This window comes from Pagrus pagrus (assembly GCF_965226575.1).
Source record: "Pagrus pagrus genome assembly, chromosome: 14".
Lineage (NCBI taxonomy): Eukaryota > Metazoa > Chordata > Actinopteri > Spariformes > Sparidae > Pagrus > Pagrus pagrus.
In genome coordinates, this window is record NC_140198.1 from 25,747,131 (window position 1) to 25,773,781 (window position 26,651).

The 26,651-nt window shown below is 44.5% G+C and overlaps 1 protein-coding gene across 1 annotated transcript in view; it reads left to right on the forward strand.

Moving 5' to 3' along the window:
• Nucleotides 1–460: 460 nt before the first annotated feature.
• Nucleotides 461–26,651, forward strand: part of nrip1b (nuclear receptor interacting protein 1b) — a 38,567-nt gene continuing 12,376 nt past the window's right edge. Inside the window, exon 1 of the mRNA XM_084374548.1 lies at nt 461–749. The gene's annotated coding sequence lies outside the window, so the exon portion shown is untranslated. The remainder of the gene's footprint in view (nt 750–26,651) is intronic.

Sequence of the window (26,651 nt, forward strand, 5' to 3'; positions counted from 1 at the left end):
TCACCTGGCTTTGCATCGGCAACGGGGGCGAGTGGATAGACTGATGACTGAATTTTCATTTTTGGGTGAACTGTTCCTTTAAGTAGGCTGATTTGTACCAAACACTGTTGCTACAGTTAGAGATACTGCTGCTACTACTTCTGCTGAGGCCTTTTTTTCACTGCTGCCACTAATAGTACTGTCCCTGGTAATGGCTTCTGCTGGTAGTGTCACAACTATAACTATATGTACAATAATAATACAAACAATTAGAGCTTTAATAACAACTAAATGAATGTATTTATAATTTGTGTTGTTGTTGTACTTATTATTATTATTATTATTATTATTATGAGCAGTGTGTGTGTGTGTGTGTGTGTGTATGTGTGTGTGCGTGTGTGCAGCAGCAGCAGCAGCAGCAGGGTGAAGCTTGTTCCTTTAAGGGTGGTGTCGGCGGCAGCAGAGTAGGAGGAGTGTGGCTGTCTCCGCTCACTTCTCCACAGCGAGGGGACTGTGAGAATAAACAATCCCCTCAGACTGCACGCCACACACCTCAAGCCCGCTTTTCAGTCGCAGCACGTAAAAAGACGAGGCATCTTTTTGGACTAAACATTTTTGAATTTTTTTTTTTTTTCAAACCCTGCCTCGCCGTCCTCCCGTCCGCTGCCACAGAGTGTCAAGACAGACGCGACCGTTTTCATTGGATTTGCCTCCTCCTGTCGAGCACTAACGATGCGCCTCTCCGGCTGACTGTGGGGTGGACAACGCAGGTAGGTGCTATAGATGAACGCACTGTCATATGTGGGGAATTATTAGTATCAGCGGCCGGGGGTGAAAAATACACGGGGGAGGCGGTGTCGAGGATTATAGTGGGTTATTTCGTGTGTTTTTTTCGAGGGGTAGGAAAGAGCTGCCCGTGTGTCGTAAGGCGAGCAGAGGCGCGTATGGATACAGCGCTGAAAACGCTGCATAAAGAAGTGAATGGAGCTGGCTGTGTGCGGGGCTGAAGCCTCCTGTTTCAGCCCGCTAACTCGTTCACTTGTAACCGCCGAGGTCCGCACACCCTGGCCGACACATGACCACTGAATTCGGCCTACAGCAGAGGGGTTTTATTGTGAAATGAACGACACTTCCAGCGCGTTTATTCTCCGCGGAGCGACCCGCGGCTAAACCCAGCGAACCCGTCCTGCTACACCTCCGAAGTGTGCTGTAGCTCCTGCCCGTGTACAGCCCTGGAGGGATGGAGGCTGCGTTAACACACAGCACACACAGTTGTAATGTAACGTCAGTACACTTAATGTAGTTCATCACATCGGGTCACAACAGCGGGCAGCCTCCTATCTGCGAGTCGTTTTAGCACCACCAACGGGAAACACCTCACAGTTGCACCGCTCTGTACATTATAGTGAGACGGGTTTTGAATGGACCTCAAGGCCTTGAAGAGGAGCTGGGCTGTGATTATGTGTGGACCCTGAATCCGAGGTGTTAGAATACAGCTTTGTCCTGGATGCAGTGAGAAATCTGCTTAGTCTCCCACACTCACACTGCACTGTGAGCTTCTTACATTTGGGGCTGGAATCTCTTTAAATGGTACACTACTGACTGATGGAGTGTGGGATTTGCCTTGCACACATCGGTGGTGTTATATCTGTGTGTGTTTTACATTGCAGTGGCCCTCAGGGGGAGTCGGTGACAATGGCAGTAGCCCCCGAGCATGAACAGTAAATACAAGGCAGGCGAAAGTGGCTGAAATGTTGCAAATCGTTATCTGTGTCTGTTGATACAACAAGTCTACATTACAGTCAGTATGAAGGGCAACATTTGGCCCGTCATCGCATGATAAACAGTCATAGTCCGGAGTCATGACTTAGTTTATGATCCCCATTAATGCTCATTTTGTCGTACACATTGTAAAGCATGTACCCGTCTGTAGCCGCTGGCTGGTCCATTCAGGTTTTTGGAAGGGCACTAGTTCAGTCTGCAGATGAAAGTGCAGTTGGTCCGTTGCAGCCTGTCACATCACTGTGTCATCATGTCAGATATGTTTTGATAGAGTTCAAAGACTTGGATGTTTTTCACTGGCTGCCAGAGAGGCTCTCTGAATGGCCTTTGCGTAGGTGTTCCCTTTCCTGAAATGTATTATTGCTTCACTGGACTTTGGATCAGCTCGGAGGCAGAAGGTCAGGGGCTGAAGTTTGCTGTGAGTTACAGGAAAGAGGGCAGAGTACGTCTCCAGTTCAGGATCTAAAAGGGCAATTTACAAAGCTTCCTAACAGTGACCTGTTGGGATGTCGTAATATGAGGAGGATTAAACAAAAACAGCGTGTTCAGTTAATGTGCTACCTTTCACAGAGGCACTGTAACTCAGACTAACAATCTAAAGTGATGTGGAGAAAAGTCAAACTTCTTTAAAGCCTTCTAAATACTGTCTGTGTCTGGGGGTCTGCCTTTTAGCCTTTCTTTTGTTGAGCATTTAAGCTGCTTAATTATTTGACCCGAACTTACACAAGATGTTCAAGGTAGTTCAGCTTGTCCTCTTTTGCCATAGATAACTAAAACCTGCACATTTATAGCTCATCTTTAAAGTTGCAGAAGTACTTGTGTTTGAGCGGTGTGGCCTGTGTGCTGGAGCTCAGAGGATCCTCCTGTATGTACTGGATGTAGCTTGATTTGACTGGGATGTCTGCTATTGTCCAGGGAGCTGCTGTTGAGTGATGTGCAGTAGCCTGCAACAGAACCAGAGGACATTCAAATGGCCAAATGCAAATGATGTCGAGGCTGCTGAACAGTCACAAGACTGGACTCTGGACTACTGCACTCTACTCTCCTATCCACTGGCTGCCTTTCATGACAACAAATCTTATCTGCCATCAAAACACCACTGCTGCTGTATGAAAGTGACATGTTTTGGCGCGAGTGAGTGTGTGATTGTGTTCACGCAGGTGTGTTCTGCATCTTTTTCTGCCCTTAACGTAGAAGTAATTCCAGAATCGCACTATTTGTTGCTGCTTAGTGACGTCCATTCTCCTGTAAATAATTTGATGTGATAGTGTATTTTTATCCCGGGTGATGCCACCGATACAGGAGTACCTGCCTTGGCACTTATCTCTACTAACAGCCTCTCTAACTGCTACCACTGTGCCGACTCAAGCCCCACTGTTTGTAAATCTGTCAGTCACAATAGCATGAGGCACGGCGCAGACGAAATCGAGGGCGGCATCCCGCTTTTTGATTGCCGAGATAGTCGGCGAAAAAACAAACTAATGTGCAATCTACCAGAACAAGTGTCATGCATTTACTGCAGAGTTTTTGATTTATTATAGACCTGGGAGCTGCCCAGCACTTGTGTTGTTGGCCACCGAACATTGTTCAAGGGCACTTTGACAGTAGATGTTGAGGAGTAGAAGTGCATTTCTCATCTACTTACGGGCCCGTACTGTCGGCCCGCTGAGGATCCAAACCTGAGACCTTTTGGCCACGAGCTCATTTCTCTAATTGTTTGGGCTCTATAATATTTGTGTGGAGCATGCATTAAGCCAAATCATTTTATTGTTGCGTTTATTGTTTGTTTATTCAGTAGACACTCTCTGCTAATGACAGTCGTCACTACTACTGCTGTTATTGGGCCGAGATTTACACCGCAACAATTATGCTGTAAATTTAATATTCGGACTAAGACGTTTGTCTCAAATTTACGAGACCGAAACACAACGTCGTGTTTGAAATGATCCCTTTTCAGTATCTCACTACTGAGAGGATGTTAGCACTCCTTAGCATCTTGACTCTCTTCTGCGCCTCCTCCTCCTCCACACCTCTTATCTCTCACTGGATTTCACACAAGTATTATACAGACTGCAGCATCATACTCGCAAGTCTTGATACCACAACAAGGCCAGATTGCATAAAATTGGACTGGAAAATGTCCTGTAATGGATATGAAGAAGACGAAGCTAAAATGTCAAGGCTTGACTGATGAAAGTGTAAACACACACAGATGGATTTAGCGACTGAAGCCAACATAACTGAATAAAAAATGAATATATAATAGAAAACTACCAGCGGAGCTCTGCTATTCTAAGCTCGTCCTACATCCATATTGGCCTGATATTGGGGAAATTTACATTATTGGCTGTTTATCGTGTCTGAAGAATTATAGCCGATAAATATAGACTTTCATACATTTGTGATTGGCCACACAACACAGGGGTGAAGAAGAGGAAGGGCGCAGTACTTGTCCTGCAAAGGTTCAGAAAAGGAGATTTAACATAGAAAATCTTATGAGAGCCGGGATTGACATCTTTGCTCACTACATCTCAGCCTTTCTTACCTTCAGGTTTGTAGAAACTACAGGTTAGGAACTTCTTTTTAAAATACAAAAATGTGAAATTATATGTGAACTTATCAGTATTGGCCAAGACAAGCAGGTAATTATCAGTTATCAGTAGCGGCTCAAAAGAAAATCCATGTCATGCACCCCTACTTCAATCAAAGAGGCATGCAGACATCTTCTGTTTACTCATCATATGGCATTTTAGTGTATTTTATGAGATTATTCTTCCACTAGAGCACCCAAAGAATGAGGCCGCATCAGAAAACAAGGCGCAAAACTCCTGAAGTCAATTTTTCTGTCTGAAATAAGATCATTGTGTGGGCAGTTTTGGAGTATTCCCATTGTGTGCTGCTAAGAAGATAGGGTTTAGTGAGGGCTCTCAGTTATAGCAGCACTATCTCATTCTGAGACAATCACTCCGGCTCCTGTTGGTGCTTCTGTCATGAACAGAAGGCAACCAAAGTCAATGGGACTCATTTTGATGACAAGGCAGGAACTGCTAAATGCGTCTTTACAGCCATCGCTCCTGGATGCGGAGCTGGAATGACGAAATGCGAGGAAGAAAGATGGACGCCTCCGCTGCAACCCCTGAGAGCTATACTAGCCAGAGCTCATCTGTTGAATGGCTCCCCCCCCCTCCTCCTCCTCCTCCTCGTCCTCCTCTCTCTTCACCCTCACCTCCAACTCTCCACCCCTCTGCCTTCGCACTTCACCTTGGCCTTGGCGCAATGACAGGCCCCTCAATTATCTCCACCGATTGATCGCTGCTGATTGCAATTGCCGTGAATTATTTAGACTTTGCTGAAATTGCTCACTAAAGGGGAGGGGAGACCAAAAAGAGAAAGATATTGTCGGCCAAATAAATTACACATTACCCACACGAAGCATCGGCCCATTACGAAAACAACAGCTGTGGAAGCCGAACTGTGCCGATCAATGAAGCAGAGCAGGGAAACGGCATCAAGCTACCTTGTGCTGTGGTAACGGAGCGACCAGCTCAGCACCAAATCCCCACCGCCCCTCTCCTCTGGTACGTTAAGTAAAGACTGAGGAGATGTAGCGTGGAGCAGCAGACCTCCTGGGTGATGTGAGAGGAGCTGACTCTTTCACTGGCCGGGCTGGTGTGGTCACAGCAGAGGAGCGGAGTGGAACTGACTCCCTCCCTCGCTCCTCTCCCTCCCCCTCTGCCTCTCGTGCTCCTGTAGCAGAGCTGCTGCCCCCGGGCTGTAGAGGTGCAGTAGGAAGGTTTCTCTACCATTGTGGCAAGCGTGCTGCCAGGATGCTGCAGTCAGACGAAGGGGAAGGTCTCTGCTTTGCCACAAGCGGGCCAATGTCACAGGCGTGACTGAGTGGGCGGACTGCAAGGGGAATGAGGACAGACGCTCATAGATGGCAGGAATACCCAAGCTGTGTGTGTGCATGTGATGAAGAGCGTCTGTCTTGTTGTTTTCACAAAGGCTAAAGATGCTAGATACTTGTCTGCTTTTTTGAAGCGTTTGTTCAGCTGCAACCGTCACAGGATGTACGAAATTAAGTCTGTGATAATGCAGTCGTTGACCCTAAAGATCATAGCACACATGGATTCACGTGAGCTTGCGTCACGCGTCGCTCAAACAAAACAGCTCCTGACAGGCGTCAGACAAGGCTGCTGCACCTTGTGTACCGAATGCTATTTGTGTTGCCTCCAAATGTATTATCACATACATGTCCCTGGCATGGTCTAAGAAGCCTTAGGGTTGAAGGCTAGGACGGGTCACCAAGTCCAAGGACTGAGGTCGGCTGTTATTCAACTGTCTTATTTTAACCAGGTTATGTGGCAGGCGTGCAGGGGAGAAGCCGGGGCTAAGTGAAAATGCCACTCATTCCTGAAGAGTCCCTGGCCTCGTCAAGGTTAGTGGCTTGTCTTTGTAAGTTGAGGGATTGATGCATGAGCCTGTCTGGCGCTGAATTCAAAGTCCAAAGCTGTCACAGGCAGCAGCTCTCCTTCCACTCCCCCCTCCAACCTCCCTCCCTCCCTCCCTCCCTCCCTCTCTTTGCAGGCTATCACAGGGCCCCGTCCTTCCCAACTTCTTAGCAGCCTGTCCTTTTGGGAACCTTGAGCAGCCCAGGCAAGGACACAGCGTCTGGTGCAGTAAGCCTGTGCAGAGGGGGAGGCTTTACGTAACGTTCTGCTTTAAACATGGGTGTATGACTTCCCTGACACGGAGCAGTGCGGTGCAGAGCTGCACAGCTCACAGCACATGTCCCCTCGGCCCCCCCTGGACAAGGAGGGGGCAGAGAGATCCCTGCAACTTAATTATATCTTTCTCTTTTAAAAGCTTTCGTTTGAAATTAAATTTTCCCAGGCAATTAACTAAAGAGGAGTTTTCAGAATTTATGAATGAATGATGGATATATTGCACAGGACGACAGGGGAGGGAGGGAGGGAGGGAGGGAGGGAGGCGGAGGGGGATGCATATGCAGTATATGCTGTGAGGTTGTGTCTCTGAGATTTATTTCCATTGTGAAACGGGTGAAGTTCGGGGAAATTCAGGCATCATTAAACTTTGTACCTGAGAGCTGTTCTTTTATGCCACGGCTGCTACAACACTTCTGAGTTCATAGTACACCATTCTACTGTCAATATTTGGGTTATTTTCAGTACAACCCTGTGAACGCCCGCATACTTCCACATTGCTCTGCTTTTCAGGATGGAGGTGGGGTTTTCCCACTCTCTCTCGGTCATTCAGCCCCATCTTACTGAAGTTGGATGTAACTTCCTGAATGATGTTACATGCTGCACACCCCAAATCCTCTTTTGGCTTGAACTGTAATTGTGTAACTTTTTGGCTTCTAGTGATGAGCTGAATTGTTGCTGGGCAACAAGGGACCTGTGCGGGTGGCCGTGGAGAGTCTGAGCTATGTGAGTTCAGATAGATCTGCAGCACATTATCCGGATTCCCAAAAGAGGAATGTCACTGAATCCCCCTTGAAATACCTTCTTTTTTGCATATTATTCCAGGCTTGATGATTTGTCATTCGGCTTTAATAATATTCCATTAGAGTCTGCCTTCTGAGATGCATAAAGACTGGCCCTGTAATGGCTCTGACATTACAGGCTCCCTTCACTCCATTTGAAATTTGTCAATGAATACATAAATGACTCATTGCACTTTCAATAAACATCTTTTAACAGACGGCGGTTAAATAAGTGGCACATCTCTAAATTAAAAAATGAATGCACTCCCACGCCACAAAGCAAGGAGCGAGGACATTTGGCATAACCCCCGTCCCCCTCTTTCACTCAGAGTGGTCTCTTGAATTTCTGAAACATGCTGTCCTTTTGTGAAGCTCCAGCCCACTTTTAAATCCATTAGTGAGGTGGCGTTATTCAGCGGCTCCTCACTGGAGCTGGGTAAACAGACCGAGAGACTGTGGTTCAGACTTACAGCTCTCCCATAACTGTGTTAGGAGGCGCACAGTAGCAGAGAGGCCATTTGAGAGGAGATGGAGAGCACTGGGCTGATGACTGGAGGCAGCCATATGACCTATTACTTTGGGAAAATGGACTGGTGACCAGAAGATTGCTGGCTCATACTCTGCTCACCCTCTGCCCTTGAGCAAAGGCAATTAACCTGGATTCCTCCAGTAAATATCCAGCTGTAGAAATAGAAAGAGATGTGCAAGAGTGATAATCGTGTAAGTGACTTTGAATAAAAGTGTCCACTAAGCAGGAAGATTAATACAGCTAATAGAATCATAGCTTGTGTTTTCAAGTTATCAAGGACCCAGGACTGCTGAACATGTAGAGGAGTACGTAGTCACCCCTCCTCCCCCCCCCATCTGTCTTTGTGCACTCTTCCACACGCACTCATTCACAGACTTCTCTCTTTTCCTGTAGCTTTAAGTCTAAAGCATGACCTTGACCTGATTGCTCAGGGGCTTTTTAAGTAACTCTCCAGAAGGCGATCCAATCATATGACACCCTTCACCCAGCCTCACCCCCTATCCTCTCTCCTGACCTTGTATGTCTATGAGGACGAGGGGGTGGAGACAGTCTTGCATGCAGCTGCAGGGGCTGTCATTCAATTGGGTAATCGCCCCAAGGTCAAACAGGGTCAAGGTCGTGTCAGAAAGAGCGCCGTGGCTCCAGCAATCCCCCGCCGCTATCGGAATTTGGGAATCGCCAGCCACAAGTTTCCGCCTGGTTTGACTGTGGTGACGAAGTGAGCAGGTTTAGTCATCCTCTCAATTCTTAATCACTGATACCAGCATATGTCAGGGAAAGGTTGTTTCATGTCCAGAGTGATTCATGTCCAGAGTGAGCTGGCTGCTAGGATTTGTGTTATTGCAGTTGCCTTCACTCACTCCCTACAGCTGCCCCGCTGTTTAAACCACGCTGGCTCACTGTCTCGCTTCAGAGCACGCTACTGTCTCTGCTTCAGAGTATTTTTATGCTAGTACGTTAACATTTCTGCCCCCTGGATATGTTTACCATATGGCTGGGTAGATCAGGATCCAGGCCCACTTTGTTAAAACATGCAATCATACACCCAAGTCAAATGTCAGTCTTTCTACATGTGATTGAACCCCTCTTCACTTCTTGGATTCTGGATATTGCGCTATGCTTTGTCTTTAAACTATAGTTGTAGGATTGGAGAATCAGAGGGAGGCACTGTTTCCACCACATCCTTTTAGGTTGGTTGCAGACTATTATCATTTTTATGATTATTATGACAGTAATATGTTTCCATATAGCGCGTTTAGTGAGAGTAAATGAGACATTTTAAACCACAACTGAATTTTAAATGTAACATCCAAATCAGGCGTGGACCTAATGACTATTTCATTAATGAATAATCTGCTGATTATTTTTTACAATTAATAGTTTAATGGTTCAGTCCATACATTGTCAAAAAATTATGAAAAAAGCTGAATTGTTTGACATTTGAGTAAATATTATGAATACACTGGATAAACAAACTGACTTTAAAGGACAACACAATTTCGTACTATCTCACTCTATTTTATTTTAAAATTGCAGGACCCTTGTTTCAAACTGTGTTCTGGGGAACTTATTTCACTGTGAGGACGACTTGTTTATTCAGTTATGGAAATATATAAAATAAATTATTCAGAGCTTGTGTTATCACCATATTAATGTGGTATTAACTTTCTGAGTTTGAATTTCTTTTCCAAAACTGCATAGTGCACCTTTAGTAGATTATCAAATTACTGTAGTTGGCAACAGGTTGTCTTTCCTTGACTAATCGTTGCAGCTCTAATCCAAATGATACACAATGTGATGTACCATAAAAATGCATATTGGAATGGACTGAAATAGAATTCAGTCAACCAAAGTTAGTTGACATTTTGTCAGGTGATTAAACACAACCCGTGATGTCATCAGTGCACCTACTGTAAATACATATCTTAGTTGAATTAAATGTTAATCCACCCCCTGATATAAATGGAACACTGTATCTGACACGAGGGGCCTCCTGGCTGCACACAGGGTCTCAGGAACCTATATGACAAAGCAAAGACTAATTTCAAGACTTGTTGTCACAGAAATGTCCCCGTTCTTCACTCTCTGTGGAGCCAAGTGTCATTAATTCTCAAATGCTGTGCTTCCTATTTTATCGTAGTGTTATTAGAAAACAGGCAGAGACATGCCAGCTTTAATAAAACAGTTCTGGAAGGAGTATGGCATTATACAAGCCTGTTGTCATTGTCAGGATGGACAGAGAGGCGTTAGCAGAAGATCCAGAGGAGCATATGTCCCGTATCTAACAACTGTTTGAACGAGTGTTCTTACTTTTTCATTTTTCTCTTGTCTTGACAAATATTGCAGTTTTAATTTGGTACTTGTTTATCAGGCATTTTATTATTATCTCGGATGGCCCCAGTGGGAATCAGACTCCAGATCCTGGTATTGTTAGCGCAGTCCTCTCCCCTGTGGTCCCAACACTTCATAAGCTCTCTTGATTGTGTGCAGAGACTTGTCTTATTAGACACAACTAAAATGAAGGTGATCTCTTGCAAGGATTTGACATTTAAAATCAGACATCAATTGCTGCCCGCGTGGATACACCTTTAGCTCACACACACACACACACACACACACACACACACACACACACACACACACACAAAGGAGCCGACAGGAACCTGTAGCATGTACTTGTTGGATGTTGACTTTTTCAGCTGCTCTTGTATAACTGCATTATGTCCAAAGAGAGCAGCACGACAACTTGCTAACTCATATGTCACTTTAAGTTAAGCCTTGTTTGGGTTATAAAAGGTAATGGTAGCTACAGTAAAGCTTGTATAACGTGTGAGATCTCTCTTTTTTGCACGCACACACACCTAGGGTGAGCACAGGAGCGGTGTGCTTGTGTAACTGTGTTTACACGTCTGGGGCTGGTGCTGGCACAGGAGCCAGACGAATGTGGTTTATCCAGGGCCTCTTTCTCTCTAAGCCACCTTCCCTTCCATTCAGCGTTGACCTTGGTGCTTATGAGGAGGCAGGGCTTGACCTACATCCACCCCCTTAACTGGAACTAGAACCTCCACCAGCCCCCGCCGAATAAAGAGACCTGACACCCTATCCTGCTCGCTCCAACAGCCATTTTCTCTCTGTCTCCGGACCTATTTGCTGCACTTTACACATGAAAGTAAGAAACAGCAGAGCTCCATGGTTTTTTGCAGCGTGTCTGGCAGCAGAGAAAAGTGGAGCAGCGGGCTCCATGACTCGTCTCTGAGGCACCAACATGTCTGTGTGCACTGGGTCACCATTAGCACGCAGGGGCTTAGCACCGGGCTGGTGAGAGTTTAGCGGCAGGTCAACCCTCCTCTGGTTTTTAAAGTGGAGTGTCAAACTGTGGCTGATGCAAATGAGTACACACGCATACACATGTAGTCGCTAGCATCTGGTGGGACTAATGTTCGTGTGCGAGCAAACTGTGTGACACTGGGGTGCTAACATAAGGCACGCTAATATTCCGAGAGCTATTTGACAGTCTATTTGTAAAAGGTTTGGGTAACCAAATTTTTCGGATTTGCGTACATGAGTCCTGCTGTGGTTTCAGAAGGGCTAAGATGTGTAAAATCATTGTAACACGTAGAGACGAGTACAAAGCTACTGCTGTTTGATCTCACTTTACTTCACTTTTTAATCAAAATATTTCTTAAAGGTCATCTCCACCAATTTTACACACTGAAATGTGTTTGCAGGTCTTGAGGAGTACTACTGCATATGTGAAAAGGTTGATGTCACTCAGCAGCTAAGTTGCATTGTGGGTAATGTAGGTGACAGGTTGAAGAATGTGTGGAATAAAAAAGGTGATAACTCTGGTTCTGCTGTATCGATTGTGATCATTTTGTTTTTAAACAGTCCCTAATGAGAAACAGTGTTATAGGAGTGGGATGCTAGACCAGTTCACTGTGTTTAAAAATCTGGTGCATACATTACCCACCATGCAACTTAGCCACTGAGTGACATCACCATTAGATGCAGCTTACTCTGGAGCCACAAAAGGTTTGATGCTACTGTTTTTACATATGCAGTTGTATTCCTCAAGACCTGTAAACACAACTAAAAGTGGCGAATTGGTGGAGTTGCCCTTTAAATTGGTCTTGCTTTATAGGCCATACACTGTTTGATATTCATGATATAACACAATATTTAACCAAACACCAAATCCAACACCATAAACATATATTGAATTAGACATTATGGATACGTACCTGGAGTGCAATTAATAGTGGAATGTAGCAAAGTGCAATTACTTGAGCACGGGTCTTAAGTACAATTTTGAGGTACCTGTAACCTGCAACTTTATATTTTCACTCCGCTACGTTTTGGAGTCAAAGATTGTACCATTACATTTATTTCATAACTTTAGTTACGAGTTACTTTTCAGATTCCATCCTGCGTCAGAGCCAAAGTGGTGCTTTTTAAATGAACTTGTACCACATTTGGATGAAAAAAACAAAAAAACACTGATTGGTAAAATCAGAAAAAATACAGAATTTCAGATCTAATGATCAGCCAGGTCGATTATCAGTCAAAATATAGTACACAGTATGTATGTTAATATACATATAATTTACTTTCATTTGTATTTTTGATACTTTATATTTACAGCCAGAAAATGACACTGGACACTATCCAAAATGACATTGGATAGCTTTACTCGGATACTACATCAGATACTTTAAGACTTTGACTCAAGAACTATTACTATGGGTGACATTCACTTTAACCGAAGTTATATTTTAAAACGATGTCTTTTATTCACGTTTGACTATTAGGGACTTTTTACAACACTGAATGCAATCAATATAATTGCTCTCTTCTACATTCAGAGCTTAGTCTGCAGCGGTGCCAAAGACTAAAAGTATAAAAGAAAAGGTAGCACGCTGCAGCTGAAGTAGTATTGTTCAGTTCAGTCAGTCTCTTTAAAGGTAAAAGGTTTTTCAAAGGTAATAATTAAATGTCACTCTCACAGTTACAAATATAGCTCTTGAACAGAAGCTAAACAAAGGTTGCTAAGCGACACCGAGGCACTGAGTGATGAGTGATGATTTTTGGCCGCTGCATTAATATTTAAATTAGCAGTCAAAGATGTGCGTTGATTAGGTATTTCACAATGGCTTCGAATAGGAATCCGACAGTGATACAGATTGCAGAACAAACTATCTGTTTTTATAAATGAATGAAACTCTCAGCTGTTGTCGGAGGAACGTGCCTGTCGAGGAGAGGAGAGCCGTGCTTAATGTATGGAGGGATTACAAAAGCAATGCATGAGTGAGCGCGGCTTAATGAGGGAAGGGTTTGCATGAGAGCACCGTGCGTGATCTGAGATATATCATGAGCTGTCCTATCCCCGCACGGAGGCATTCGAGGGGGCCAGTGTCATGCTACCAGGCATTAGGGCAGCTCAGCTCAGCTAGCCCCGTAATATCTCCCCCAGCCAAGAACGGCTCATAATTTTTCTGGCTGGATGACATGTCATACCTTCATGGGTGTTAAATGACTGCAAAAAGCAGTGTGTATGTCTGCGTTTAAATAAGGCAGAGGATCCCATTTAGCATTCTGAGTAAGACATGAGATAATGGCCACCTAGAAGACGAGATGTAGAAATTAGGTGGCGGGGTGCACTGTGGATGGTGTTTAACCTCAGGAGCAGTTGTTGTATCAAGGCGTGGGAGGGGTTTTACCAAACATACAGCAAGCCAACTGATAAGGGTTGCCTCTAATCCAAAGGCCACAGGAACGCATCGCTAAAATGCAAGGACCCATCACAGAGACGCGTCTGAGTGGGTCATTTTTAACTTCTTTTCTTCCTTTGTTTCCCTCCCTCTCTCCCTTTTACTGTCTCCCTCGATCATGCTCTGCAGAACTCCTTGCACGATCTTAGGGAGGGGAGAGAAAAAAAAAGAAGAAGAAAAGTGGGTCAGGGCGACCTATTTTTTTTCCCACAGTTCACGGAGGCAGAGGGTGGCGGTGTTATCGTCAGTTAGACGAGGAGCAGGGCCTGATGGGGAGGCAGGGCCTTGTCGCGAGACGCAGCCACTCAGAACTGGGTCAGCAGCAGAGGCTACGTCTTGTAAACGGCTTGTCATACTGGGGAGAAAAGCTGCAAATGAACCATAGATTATACGCCCCAAGCTGAGCACTGAGGTCTCTCCTCACTCCCCAGCCCCACACTTCAAAAAACACACGCACATATAAGCCTTACAGTAGCGCAGGAGTCTCTGAAGCACTGCCACCTCCTATAAGTTCCTCTCTTCCCCTCTCAGTCTCCAGTAATAGCGTTTGATTACTGCAGTCAGACCTGACAGGCTCAAAGCCCGAGCCACACACACTTTTAAGTAAAGGATCCTTTCACATTTCTCTCTCTCTGACACACGGGTTGCTGTTTGCTAAATATAGTGCGCTTTCTCCCAGATTTGCCTGACTTTATTCAGGTCAGGTTATTTACTGTACCAAGTTCAACTGTGGTTTAGAAATGAGCAATACAGATGCTTATTCAGCTGCAGTGACCTCTTTGCATATCATCTGTGCCAAAGCCAGACATGTGAATACTGAATAGATAATATGCCTACATGATCCCTCATGAGATATGATTCTTTTTTCTGACCAAAAAAAAAAGGCTTTTATTTAACTCACTCTGGTTAACTGTTCAAAGGAACCTCAGTATCACTGCAGTGCCAGCTAAACCGACTGATGGTTGATGTTATGTTAGAGGAAGAATTAGTGGTAGGTCAGATTTGCTCATGTGGATTTTTGGCAGGTTGCCCTCAAGCCGCGGGGAAGATATAATCCACGGTCACCATATATTTTTGATATTGATTTCAAATGGGTCTGTGCCACGGCTCGTTGTTTCATATCCTTTGTGTCTCCGACAGACAAAGCGGGATAAACAGTGGGTTTGATCTCCTCCTCACAAATAATTGCTGTGGCTGTTGTTTTGAGCTAAGACCTTAGAACTGAATATCGGGGCTTATTCTTGCATTGGGGTCTGCTTATGGAGCAATGCAATTTTCAGGCAGTAGAGCTCACTCATATTTCACTATGTGGAACAAATCTGCCTGTAATGAATCTCCCAGGACACTGTGGTGTCTCCACAACCCAGCCTGCTTTTTGGCTCTTCTGCGGGGGAGATCTATAGTGGGCATTTTAATATTTCAACACACCCATCTCCCTGATATGAAAACTAGATTTTCGTGTTGGATGGGAGGGATTTCACTCCAAATAAACACAGGCTTCGTTAGAGTTGGTGTCTTTTTTTTTTTCTGCCTGTATCAGTCCCGACTAATGCTAATCATATTGGTTTCGCTCCGTGTAAAAACAGCCTTATTAGCAAAGGTGTCACACTAACAAACATAACATAATATCCCGAGGTGGGGCTAAACATGGCGGGGGATCGGATTAGCAGCAAGACTCCGGTTAGTACACACACCCGGCTCTCCTCGGTGCCACAGCTCCCGAGCACTGCCACTGCCGGGCAGCAGACCTGTCTAATGTTATTCTTAGCCCCAGAACTTCATGTCTCTGCGCGAAAGCCCCTTAACGCTAATTGAGGAGACTGCTCATGGCTCACGTCGCTCAACAACAGCCTCTGAGGGGGTGTATACGTGTCGCCGTCTGTCTACGTGTGTGTGTGTGTGTGTGTGTGTGTGTTTGTGTGCGTGTGTGTATCTGTGTGAAGGTGAGGCATGCTGAGCTGTAAACCAGTCAGAACCAGTACTTGGCCACTCCAGCCAGTGTTGTGTTGGGTTTTTTTTTTTACGATAGGGAGCCACAACAGTGCCTTTAGCAGATGGTTTCCAGCAGGCCTGCGTATGACATGTGATAACATTACAGTTTGGAAAGGTCAGGCATGAAGAGAGCCAGTAGGAGGGCTAGACCAGTCTCAGTGTCCAAACCTCCAATTCAGTCCTGTGCTCACACACTGTTACGGAGTGTACGAGCCTTATGTTCAAAAGAAAAGGCCTTTCATGATTTTCCCAACACCCAGTATTGAACACATTGCTAACAAGGCAATGCAAATATTTACTGTATTACTTGAACCTTGGTGGCCTGAGTTGCAGTCGCAGGGAGGGTGCCGCAATATTTGCATACTGATAAAAGCCGTCTTTGTTGCTTTTACAGTAGACGACGCTCAGTAACTCTAATGCGAGAGTAGTTTGACAGTGCAGAGCCAGACTTTGGACTGTGGACCACGGTGTTCTCTTTAAAAAAACAGAGGTCTTCTTTTGGACCCAGCAGGTCATCATCAACCTGTCAAAACACTGGCTCCGAGGCGCCGCCCCCTCTCTTAGTCGGAGAACCTTGATTGGCCAGTAGGCCGACGCTCATCCTTGGAACAGAGGCTGGGGTGTTTGTGTTGAAGCTACAGGTCACTGTGTGCCAATGGCTCAGAGCGGAGCACGGGGGAAAAACAGTCTGGAATTTCCTTGTATGTAAACAACACCTCAAGAGTGGATGGACATCTCATCACACAGGTGTATTCCATGAAGCCCCCCCTCACCACCACTTTCTTGAAATGGCACAGGGCTTGTGCATGAAGGAGGAGGAGGAGGTGGTGGTGGTGGTGGTGGTTTAAAAATAAATCTGCGCAGGCCGGTCAGACATTTTGAAATTCTGTTTCTATCTCAGTCTGATAGAGAGGTTAAAGATACAGCATCCTGATAAATCTCTTCCCACCAGGGGGAACAGATAAGGAGTGGCGTAGATTGAATAAAAGAGCTGAGGAGAAAGGGGGAGGATAGGTGGGGGGGGCTGAGGGCTGAGATGTCTATCAGGCCGCGTGAAGGTTTTTTTTTTTTTTTTTTTTTTGTCTTGCAGATCCAGTTCAAGGGCGCCCGCAGGCGAGGCAGCTCTCGCTCTTGCCGTGCCAACGCTGCTGCTCAAGGTCATATGAGCCAGCCCTGTGACATTAAAGAGGAACAGGAAAGGGGAACGGGGAGGGGGGCAGAAACCATCAACCACAGACATGCACACACACACACACACACACACAAGCACAGACACAGGATTGAGTCGTAAGGGGAAAAGTAGCCTTTAACTCCGTGAATCGCTCCTGCGACTTTCTGTACTGGTGTCTGGGTCTACAGTGGATTTTGTTAGGGCAAGAGCTTTTTAAGGGCAGTAATGAGAGTGTCTTATTCTCTCTGCACAGAGCCAAGAGATGCTTGGCTAACTGCTTTGTAGTTGCCAGCCACACGCACACACACACGCACACGCACACACACACACACACACACACACACACACACACGTGTGTGAGAAAGAGAGAGAGAGCAATGGGGAACGATGGAAGAGAGAAGAGTCACAGTGATAAACCTCGGGGGAGGGAGGTAGAGAAGAGAAAAAAGGTCTTAAAGTTATTTAAAGGGACAGTGAACCAATGGCAGCCGCTTCCAGATCTTCCTCAGTTGAGGCCTGAGACTAAAGTGTGTTTTTATCTTAGTGGAATTTCACCTTTTTTGACCAGTGAGCTCCAAAGAGCATGCACTGCCTTACAGGCAAACTATAGTATAGTGCATCAGCAGGTGGTTCCACATAGAAAGAAGATTTGTAGCCACAGGTGCATGTGTTTAATGTTTGTTACTGTTCTTGTAAGTAGCAGCTGCAGCTAAATGGCTGCAATGTGATATAAACAATTTTGGTACAATTACTCAGCATTTTAATTATGTCAGGCCTATGCTATCCTGTACACCCAGTGGGTTCCTGAAGTGCTCATTTGAACACCAGAGTTCCCCATGAGTCAGAAATATACTTGGGGTGAAGTCAGAGGGGATGCAGACTAGAGACAGCAGGCCTTTCAAACTGTTGATATTTTCACATTATAGTAGGAATAGCACAGTTTCCATTTGGCTGCTTCAGAGTAGAGCCTAGTCGATTAATCGATCAGTCAGTCGAAAGAAAATTAGTTGCCAATATTTTGATAATTGATTAGTTGCTTCAGTCCTTTTTCAAGCAAAAGCATCAAACATTTACTGGTTCCAGTTTTTAAATCAAACGGTTTGCTGCTTTTCTTTGTCATTTATGACAGTAAATGAAGTCTTTGGTTTTGGTTTGACTGTTGCTTGTACTTGCTGGCTCACTGTCACACTGCCAGTGGCTTGCTGGGACACTTACATAAATCGGTAATGCTATTAGCAACACCTGCACTTTTCCTACCATGACATGTCAAAATGTCTATGTGGAGAATTGTGTAATATATTATTTGTGTATAGATTATTTTTTACACAATACTGATGTCTCTTTTGGATTGAAATCATAGACAGTGCTAAAATAAATAATGCAATAATAATGTGCGATACGCTTTGGTGGCTGTCAGTAAAGCCTCTGTGTGGGAAGTAATGTTTTCTAACTTCAGTACAGTACCTTGACAAACATTCATAGTCAGTACCATAGCACTGAATATCATACAAAGAGACCTATAGTGTATTGTGATAGGAAACATACTTACTTACTATTTTCTTTCATCATTGACAATGCACATTGGTAATCATTGTTTTCAATGTGAGTTTGCCAAATGGCTTCTCATGTGTAGTACCTGGATAGATGAAGTCATCTTAAATATTGTAAATCAATAGCTATTTTATACAAATTTGCTTCATCAGTAGCAGTCAGACTTTTGTTTCCTGTTTTGATGTCATAGTAACAAAAGGGAGCTCACGACTGAATACCAACCAGGTAGTATACAGTATCCACTGGCTGACTTGCTCGTCCACTTTTTGTTTACATTGTAGTCATGTGTCCATCGGTCAATCCGGTATCGGCTTGCAGTGCCCATTACATTGTGACTGCACAATGTCTTGTCCTGTGACACAGCTGTTCGTATCAGCTGCACTTTAAAAGCATCAGAGTTGTGTAGTGAGTTTAGAAACTGTCCTTTAGCCTGACAACCTCAATTCAAGTCTATGTTTTTGGGCAGCATATTTTTGTTTGTACTGTACTGTCATTAAACACTGTATTACTATCAGCTCCAGACCAGGGGCTCAGCTGTGGAGCTGACTCTGACCTCTGACCTCCCTGTGTGAAGAGGATTTTCCTCAATAAAGTATCACATTATTAACAGAACCCAGTTATTATTTAATGCAGCTGTAAATTTGCATTGAGTGTATGTTTATCCCCTAGACTAGCATGGTTATTGCGGTCCATAGTCAGACATGAGAAGAACCTCCTCATCTATGATTAGTCAATACACGATTAATTAGGAAAGCCGTACAAGGTGAAGGTAATTGGGATGATTTTTGGACAAAGATAAGACTATGTTTTCTGGAACAGAACTAATAGCCCCTACTATCATCTAAATTTCCTTGTAGATGTAAAAGTACAGGCAGACATTGTATGAGTCCCCAAAGTCAGTCAGGCTGCTAATGGAGCTGCTTCAGGCTATGCATCAATATGACATCACAGATTACAATCTTTAGACTTTGGGAGCACTTTAGGTACTTTCAGTGCTGGAAGAACGGAGCAAGAACTGGCCGACAAAACACTGAGTCATTATAATAACAATCACAGAGATGGGTGGAGTCGCGCACTGATACAGCCAGAAATTACTCAAGTATTCCCAAAGGGACTTGTAGTGTCTGCGGGACTTAATAGGGATTTTACATGACCTTAATGAACTTTAGAGCATCACTTATCTCATAGAGTATTACAGTATTTCTTTTCCTATTATATTAGTCCAGAGTACAGGATTGGATTGCAGTATTTTTTTGTTTTTTGTCAAAGTCACATTAATTGGCAACGCACATGTAATTTACATTGATTTCAGAAAAAGCAGTTGAAATGCTGAAACTCTCCGCAGCCTGTCAAAGTAACCAAAGTCAATGTAAGTCAAGGTACCGGTGAAGCTTCAAGCTCCAGTAATAGATGGTGTCTAATGTATATGTATATGTATATTTACACTTTATGTCTTCGAGGGACCAAAATTGATATTAAACCACCGTTAATGGTATAATACGTAACATTTCTGCATCATAATGTAGCGTACTCAAGGTAACACTGCGTTTCATTTGGTCGCCTATTGCCAAAATGTCTGGGAGAGAATAAGAGAGTGGGGAAGGAATTCGGTGAATGTGACTAAACGTGGATAAAACATTACCTCGTCTGTAAACATTTCTGCCTGAGTCGAGTCAGAACGATTTTCATCTTCTGTCTTTTCATCTTTTTTTCATCATCTCTCATTAACCCACACTACTTCACAACCTTCAAAGGATATCATTTGTTTTTTGTTTTTGTGCTGCAGAAATGACGCACAAAAAGCAAGAAATAAGTTAGTATTTATGCACTTCCGGTTCTCTTGTCTCAAAACTCAAGGTTTCTTTTTTAATTGGCTTATGGTTAAATACCTGGAATAAGGTCTGTTGCTAACACAAGCTAAAGATATTTTCACATTTTGTTCTACAACATAAAATATAATTATAAAAAGTTTACGCGTCGCAAAATAGGCGGTTGCTTGAGTTGAAAACTATTCCTTCTTAACTTTAGTTGTAGAAGGATCAATGTACAGGCAACCAGGGCAATGCAACCTTACGCGTTAGTTGACTGAGAAACCCCTAGTCGACGAAATGACATACAGTGCTTTTAAACTGCCCCTACAACAGTGAGTAACTGCATGTTACAGGGATTAGTAACTGTAATGCAATGAATGGATTTCAACCTTTACACTGTGCTCATTACTGAAAAAGTAATCACATTTCTGTAACGTGTTATGTACGTTGACCAACTCCGCGATAAAACAGTAAAGGGGTTTATACGTTGCCACGGACTACAGAGAGGAAATGAGAGTGTTGCTACCTTGGAAAAGTCACTTCCAGTGATGAATAATAAATTGACATTCAAATTGCAGCAGAGAAAGTCCTTTCTGTGAGGGTTGCTCAGGGGATTTCAGTGTTTATCCCCGTTGCATGCTCTAACTATATTAATGTAGCAGGGCATTTTTACTCTGCCTCCGTCCTCCCTTCCATTTTGTGTGTGTGCTGGCTGACCGCCTAGCAGGGAGGACGGGTTTACCCCAGACACCTGTAGCCGAGTGAAAATCTTCCCCTAGGGTAGAGGAACATATGTATCCAGCCTGGATGACATCTAGCCTAAGTCTCTATGAACTGTACTTTCTACTCAGACAGGATTTACAGGATAAGTGTCCCTCTCTCTTGTGACGCAATCCTTTTGAACACTAACCACTCAAAGCTGGATTTGAAGCTCCACTGAACCCTGATGAACTTTGACATTTAAAGTGGAGCTAAGGAAGAAAAGGGTGTAGAAAGAGTTCCCCCTCACCAGTTAAAACCCCGCTGTGCGTCCCCTCCGGGCCCCCCTCAGTCACACCTGTTCATCACCCAGCTGGCGTAGGACCATTTTGACTCTTTCTTTTGATTAAACGGAAAAGCATTTAGACTAAACAATCAATAGGTACAGGCTTGAGTCCTGAATTGCTGGAGCATAAATCTTCCCGGTGCCTGGCGTGGAGTCGTCTCTGTATCATTTTTGCTGATTAGTTTTCCCATTACTCAAAACAGATGTGTTCGCTGGTGATGAATGATCCAATTATGGGATATTTGTCACCCATTTGATATCTGCTGCTAGTCTGCGAGTGTAAAGAATCTCAGTGTGGTGCTGCCCCCCCAGTCCACAGTCCACTGCTGCTGGGGACGTGTTGACCCGGCCTTTGGATCTGTTTAAATGGCCAACTGGCCGTTACACAGAGCTTGCCCTGTGGTGTTTTTCTGTCCCTGGGAGCACCCAGCCATTTCTCCCTGATCATCTCATCAATCTCGTGCTTATAGATAAGAGAGGTACTCTACTCAATACTCAGCACTCGTTTCATTCTGAGATAAGAATAGTTGCCCTGTCGAAAAAATTTAATTTAAGTACTGTATCCTCAAAAGTCCCTGCTGCCCCTCCTGATGACATGCCTCACATTGTAGTCATACATGTCTAAACTGTAGTTGACCCCCAACTGCTCCACACATACACACACACACGCACGCACACACACGCACACCAAAACAATACACAAACACTCACAGCTGAAAGGATTCATGTACACCCCCCAACCCCCCCTCTGTCTGTGGACAGTAGGCTGATTCTGCAGCCTCTCTCCCTCTCTCCCTCCCTCCCTCCCTCCCTTCCTCTCTTTCTCTCTCCTGCTCTGCTGTGCTGAGCTGTGTGTGTGTGTGTGTGTGTGTGTGTGTGCGTGTGTGTGTGTGTGTGTGACAGCTGCCTAATTGGGCATTCTCCCCTCGTCGGAGCGCCTGCCTCTCCTCTCTCTCCTCTCTCTCCTCCAGCCTGGGCCGGGGCTGCTGACGAATGGCAGCGGATTACAGATGAGGACACGGTGACCCGCCTGACCTTGCTGCACAGCCGCGGGGGAGGGAGAGGGGAGGGGGGGGGGAGACAGAGCGCTAGGGGTGGGGCGGACGGGGTGCTAGGACTGCAGAGGGGGCGGAGTGGTGGGGGCGGCGGTGGGCATAGGTGGAGGGGGGGGGGCAAGTGGCGTCAGGTCAGTGGAGGATGAGGTCGAGCGAAGGTGGGCGAGATATTGGGATGGGGGGGCGGAGGGGGTGTTTGCCAGGTGGCCGGGCGGGCAGGCGGGTGATCAGGCGAATGACAAGAGTGTCACATGACAGCACCCCCCTCCCTCCTCCACCCGTGTCAGTATGTCAAGGGCGCGAGCCCCCGCTGGCAACCGCCACTGCGGCATTTTCCCCCCACTTTTATTTATATATTTATTTCCTCTCCTCCCCTTCCCCTCCTCTCCTCCTTCTTCTACTTTTTTATGTGTTTTTATGTGTCTATCAGATGAGCAGCTTCTATATGACTGCTGGCTTGCCTCCACACACCCCCGGGCCGCGATGTGGTCGGTCAAAAGGAGGCGGCGGATCCTTGAGTGTGGTGAATTTTAATTTCTGTGCGCACTGTAGATATTTCCATGCCCCCGCCCCCAACCCCCCCACCTTCCTGCTGTGTGTGTGAGACTGCCAAGGTGAGGTTGTGTCCTCTTGTTAAGAGCGATTAATGGCACTCGTTATGTACATAATGAAATATCCCTGCTGATGCATAGGGTGGCGTTGTCTCTCTCTCTCTCCCTCTGACACACACACACACTCCTATTGCCTGTATATGTGTTTGTGTGTGTGCCGTGTAACATTGAGGACGCTTTGTTACAGCCCCCAGGCAACTCTGGTATGTGTTTGATATGGTGTAGAGACCCCCCCCCCCCCCTTGTAAGCCATCTCTCCAAATAGAAAAAGGACGGGAATTAAGGCCCTGTCAATTCACAGTCGAGTTTGTTCCTCTTTTTCGCTTTAGATGCGCACAACACTGCAGCCCCCTGCGTGACATGTGTTCTGAGAGATAGAGATGGGTGGCTCAACACCGAGTCCCGTTTTGACTGGCGGAGTAAATTTAGATCTAATCTTCTTGTGTGTGTTCTTTTATAGCCCGAGAATGTTCACCTAACATCAGCTTTTAAGTTGACCTTGTTGTGTTGTTTGCTCGTCTGAGGCTCGTGTGCATGTGTGTGTTTCTAGGACGAGATGCCGCCGGCTTCCCTATAGGTTTTTATTTTGACCTCGTGTGTGTTTGCCTGTGCGCGTATGTGTGTGTGTGCGCGCGCTAACACCATTCAGTGCCTGAGTCAAGCTGTGCAAGCTCTTTTAATCCCACGCCCCGGTGCACGTAGGCTTGATTAGTGGCAGCAGTTATCTGTGCAGAAGACAGCCCGCCCTCCTTTAGCATTTGGTCAGGTCTGGGGCACTGGGGGGGTGTCAAGTCATGAGAAAGGTGAACGAGGAAGGAGAAAGGCAGAGGGGGGTGGTGGCGGAGGGATGGCGAGAATGAGGGAAGAGGGGAGGGCTGAGGCCTGATTAGTATTCTAAAGGAGCACTCCTGCCAGTAGAGCAAATTGATTACTGCACTTTACCTGTATCAGCCTCCACAGCTAAGGATGACAAGGTACAGGAGCATGATGTGTGTCTGCGTTCACCCCCCAACCACAGCAGAATATGCGTGTTAGCATTTGGCTTAGTGTGGATCTTTTTGTTACTGTGTAGAGAACTTTTACGTTTACCACCAGATAGTTTTCTCTGTCCTCTCCATCTCCTTCATCACAGCGAAGTAATAGGCCAGTTGCAGTTGGGTGCTGGCCTTGTCTATCTCTCTCTGTCTGATTTAATAGTCAATGACTGACTGAGGGAAGACAGACTCATTTCCTGCGAGCCTTGGCCCCGTGCTTGTCTGCTTTTAGGCTGACAGTCGGTGTGTGTTTCACTCTTGGTTACAGTAAAGGCAACCTGATCAATTTCAAAGCAACTACAAACCTTGCAAAATTGAATTAATCTTTTATACTTTTTCATAATGTTCATTTTTATCACACTGTTCATTTAAAAACATGAGTTCACTTCTGGTCTTCAGGCTGCAGAGCCCTGCTGGTTTTCATTCTAGCTGCTCAATCAGGGACTGATTACACCTGGGCTGCCAGGTGAAGGCAATTAATTGCAATTAACCTCTGCTCAGATAGAAACCAGCAGTAGTTTGAGTAATGACGACCAGAATTCAGACCCACTGACTTGGATACAATACTTGTGTTTATCCACCCCTCTACTTTTGTCATGGCTGACTGAAGCAGATAATGTAATGGAAGACTAAAGTATTATTTTTTCAGCCCAGAATATGTGTTTCACTGTGAAATTTTAATTCAAAGCCAATTACACTGATCGGTTCAGCTTGTCAGTTGTGCGCTGTGTTGTGGCCGGGAATATTTATATTCTCTGCTGGTTTCAGAGGGGTGGGCAATCTGGCCAAAAAATATTATCACTGTCTGCGTATTGCAATCACGACCCGTGATCTTAATTGCGATCTTTTTTCTCAATTTTGAAATGTTGTGTAGACCACAGCCAGACTTTAAAAAGTCTATGAATTTCTCCATTTAGCTACAGCTCACATTGCATTATTTATAACACGTTACCCAAGGAAGAAGTAATTCATCCAATCAGCATAGCCCTCTAATTGGTTACAAGTGTCTATTGGTTTGTTTTTGTTACGTGGATCTGCAACATATCTTCTTACTTAAAAGACTGAAGACATGACTAAGTCACTTCTGTTACTAATGTACCTAGGTTATGTATAAAACTTTGCTTGCATAATGCATGTGACATATCTTTAGTAAGTTAATATACCTTGACATTAACTTTCGGTTTCTCCTGGGTGAAAAGTCTCTTTGACCCAACCATCCATCCCAGAAATCCTCCATATACAGACTGGTATGGACCCTCATTGTACTATTTCATCTGACTTCCTCCTCAACATTTACCTAAAAAGTAGCTTTTATGGATGCCTTCAAGATCACCCCTACCCTGCTTGTTCCCGGCCTGGCCCACATCATTAGCCATCCATTCACTGACAGAGTTTGACCACTGAAGCTGATTAAGCACATTTTTATCAGTCCACCTGTTTTAAAAAAGGATCCAGGTGAGATCTAGAAGCAGGTTTATTATTTCAGCATGATTAGGTGGTTATCACCAGTGATCTAAATGCATAGGTGAGGCCTGCCAACACACGCCTTTCTTTGTGCACAGAGATAAATATTCCCTATGAACCACACACCTGAATACTCTCGCATGTTGCTAAAATCCATTTATTATATCCATCGAGAACGGTTATTTGACTAATGATGATGATGATTTTTTTTTTCAAATTACACACAATCACACACATAGCTGGTGTATCTACGGAGGTAGTAATATAAAGAACTGGGCTAGTATATAAATCTTTGTGATAATGAGTTCCTGACCAAGGCAGCTCATTCACAAATACTGGACAAAGAACACCTCAGACAGAGCCTCATATCTTGTTTTCTAGCACTCAAGTTACCATGGTATTTTTTTAGTAAGTACTGCAGACCGTACTGTGTGTTAGCTTTTAAGAATTAATGGTGAGGGGATGGCTTAAATTCAAGGAGGAGGTCAAGCTCAATAAAGTGTGTGTTTTGCCCTGGTGTCTGAAAGATATGGATTTTTCTCTGGTTCAGTTGGAGATCATGGTGATCTCATAAAGAAAAGACTTTTAGCATGTGCAGAGAGAGTTTGTAGAAAATTTCACACTTCAACTTCTTGATGCATCTAACCTTGCAGAAAACTGTATTTTGTGTAATTATGTGTATTTGAATACATGCTTTTACTCTTTTCTTTTTAATCTTTCATGTCCAACTCAAGGATTCTGTAAAGCCTGGAAAAGGTTATGATACAAAGATAAGAGTTCTTCATATTGACAGTATTTTTGAAGTCAGATTGAAGTCATTTTTAGGTCAATTAACCCCTTTATTTTGTAGAGATGGAAATGACTGATGACCTTCTCATATCATGCTACACTGATTCAGGTGATGCAGACTTTAAATGAAGTTTTTTAACTGTCTGATTTTAGGATATGTTGAATGAATAGTTTTGAAATACTGAACTATGCAGTAGTCACCAGTAGAGTTGACTCATACTCTAATTGCTATGCAGTAAAATGTTTCAAAAGAAAGATGGGGTTGTCCTTTTTCTTTTTCTATGGCAGATGTTAAGCTTTATATTTCTGAGAAATGGGAGGAGAGGCAGATGTTTCCAGAGTCAGTAATGTAAAATGTTCTTTTCCATCTTTTTATTGGCAAATAACTTTGTTGTGATGTTTAGTGGAGTTTACTAACTGTTTTAGCCATTATTGCCAAGTGTTGGTTCATGTTTTAAGCTGAGATGCAGAGTAGTGTCACAGCTTTTGTTCAACATGGGTCCCGTTAGGGTTATTTTAACAGACATTGCGATTACGATACAAGTCTTGATTTTAGTGGGAATG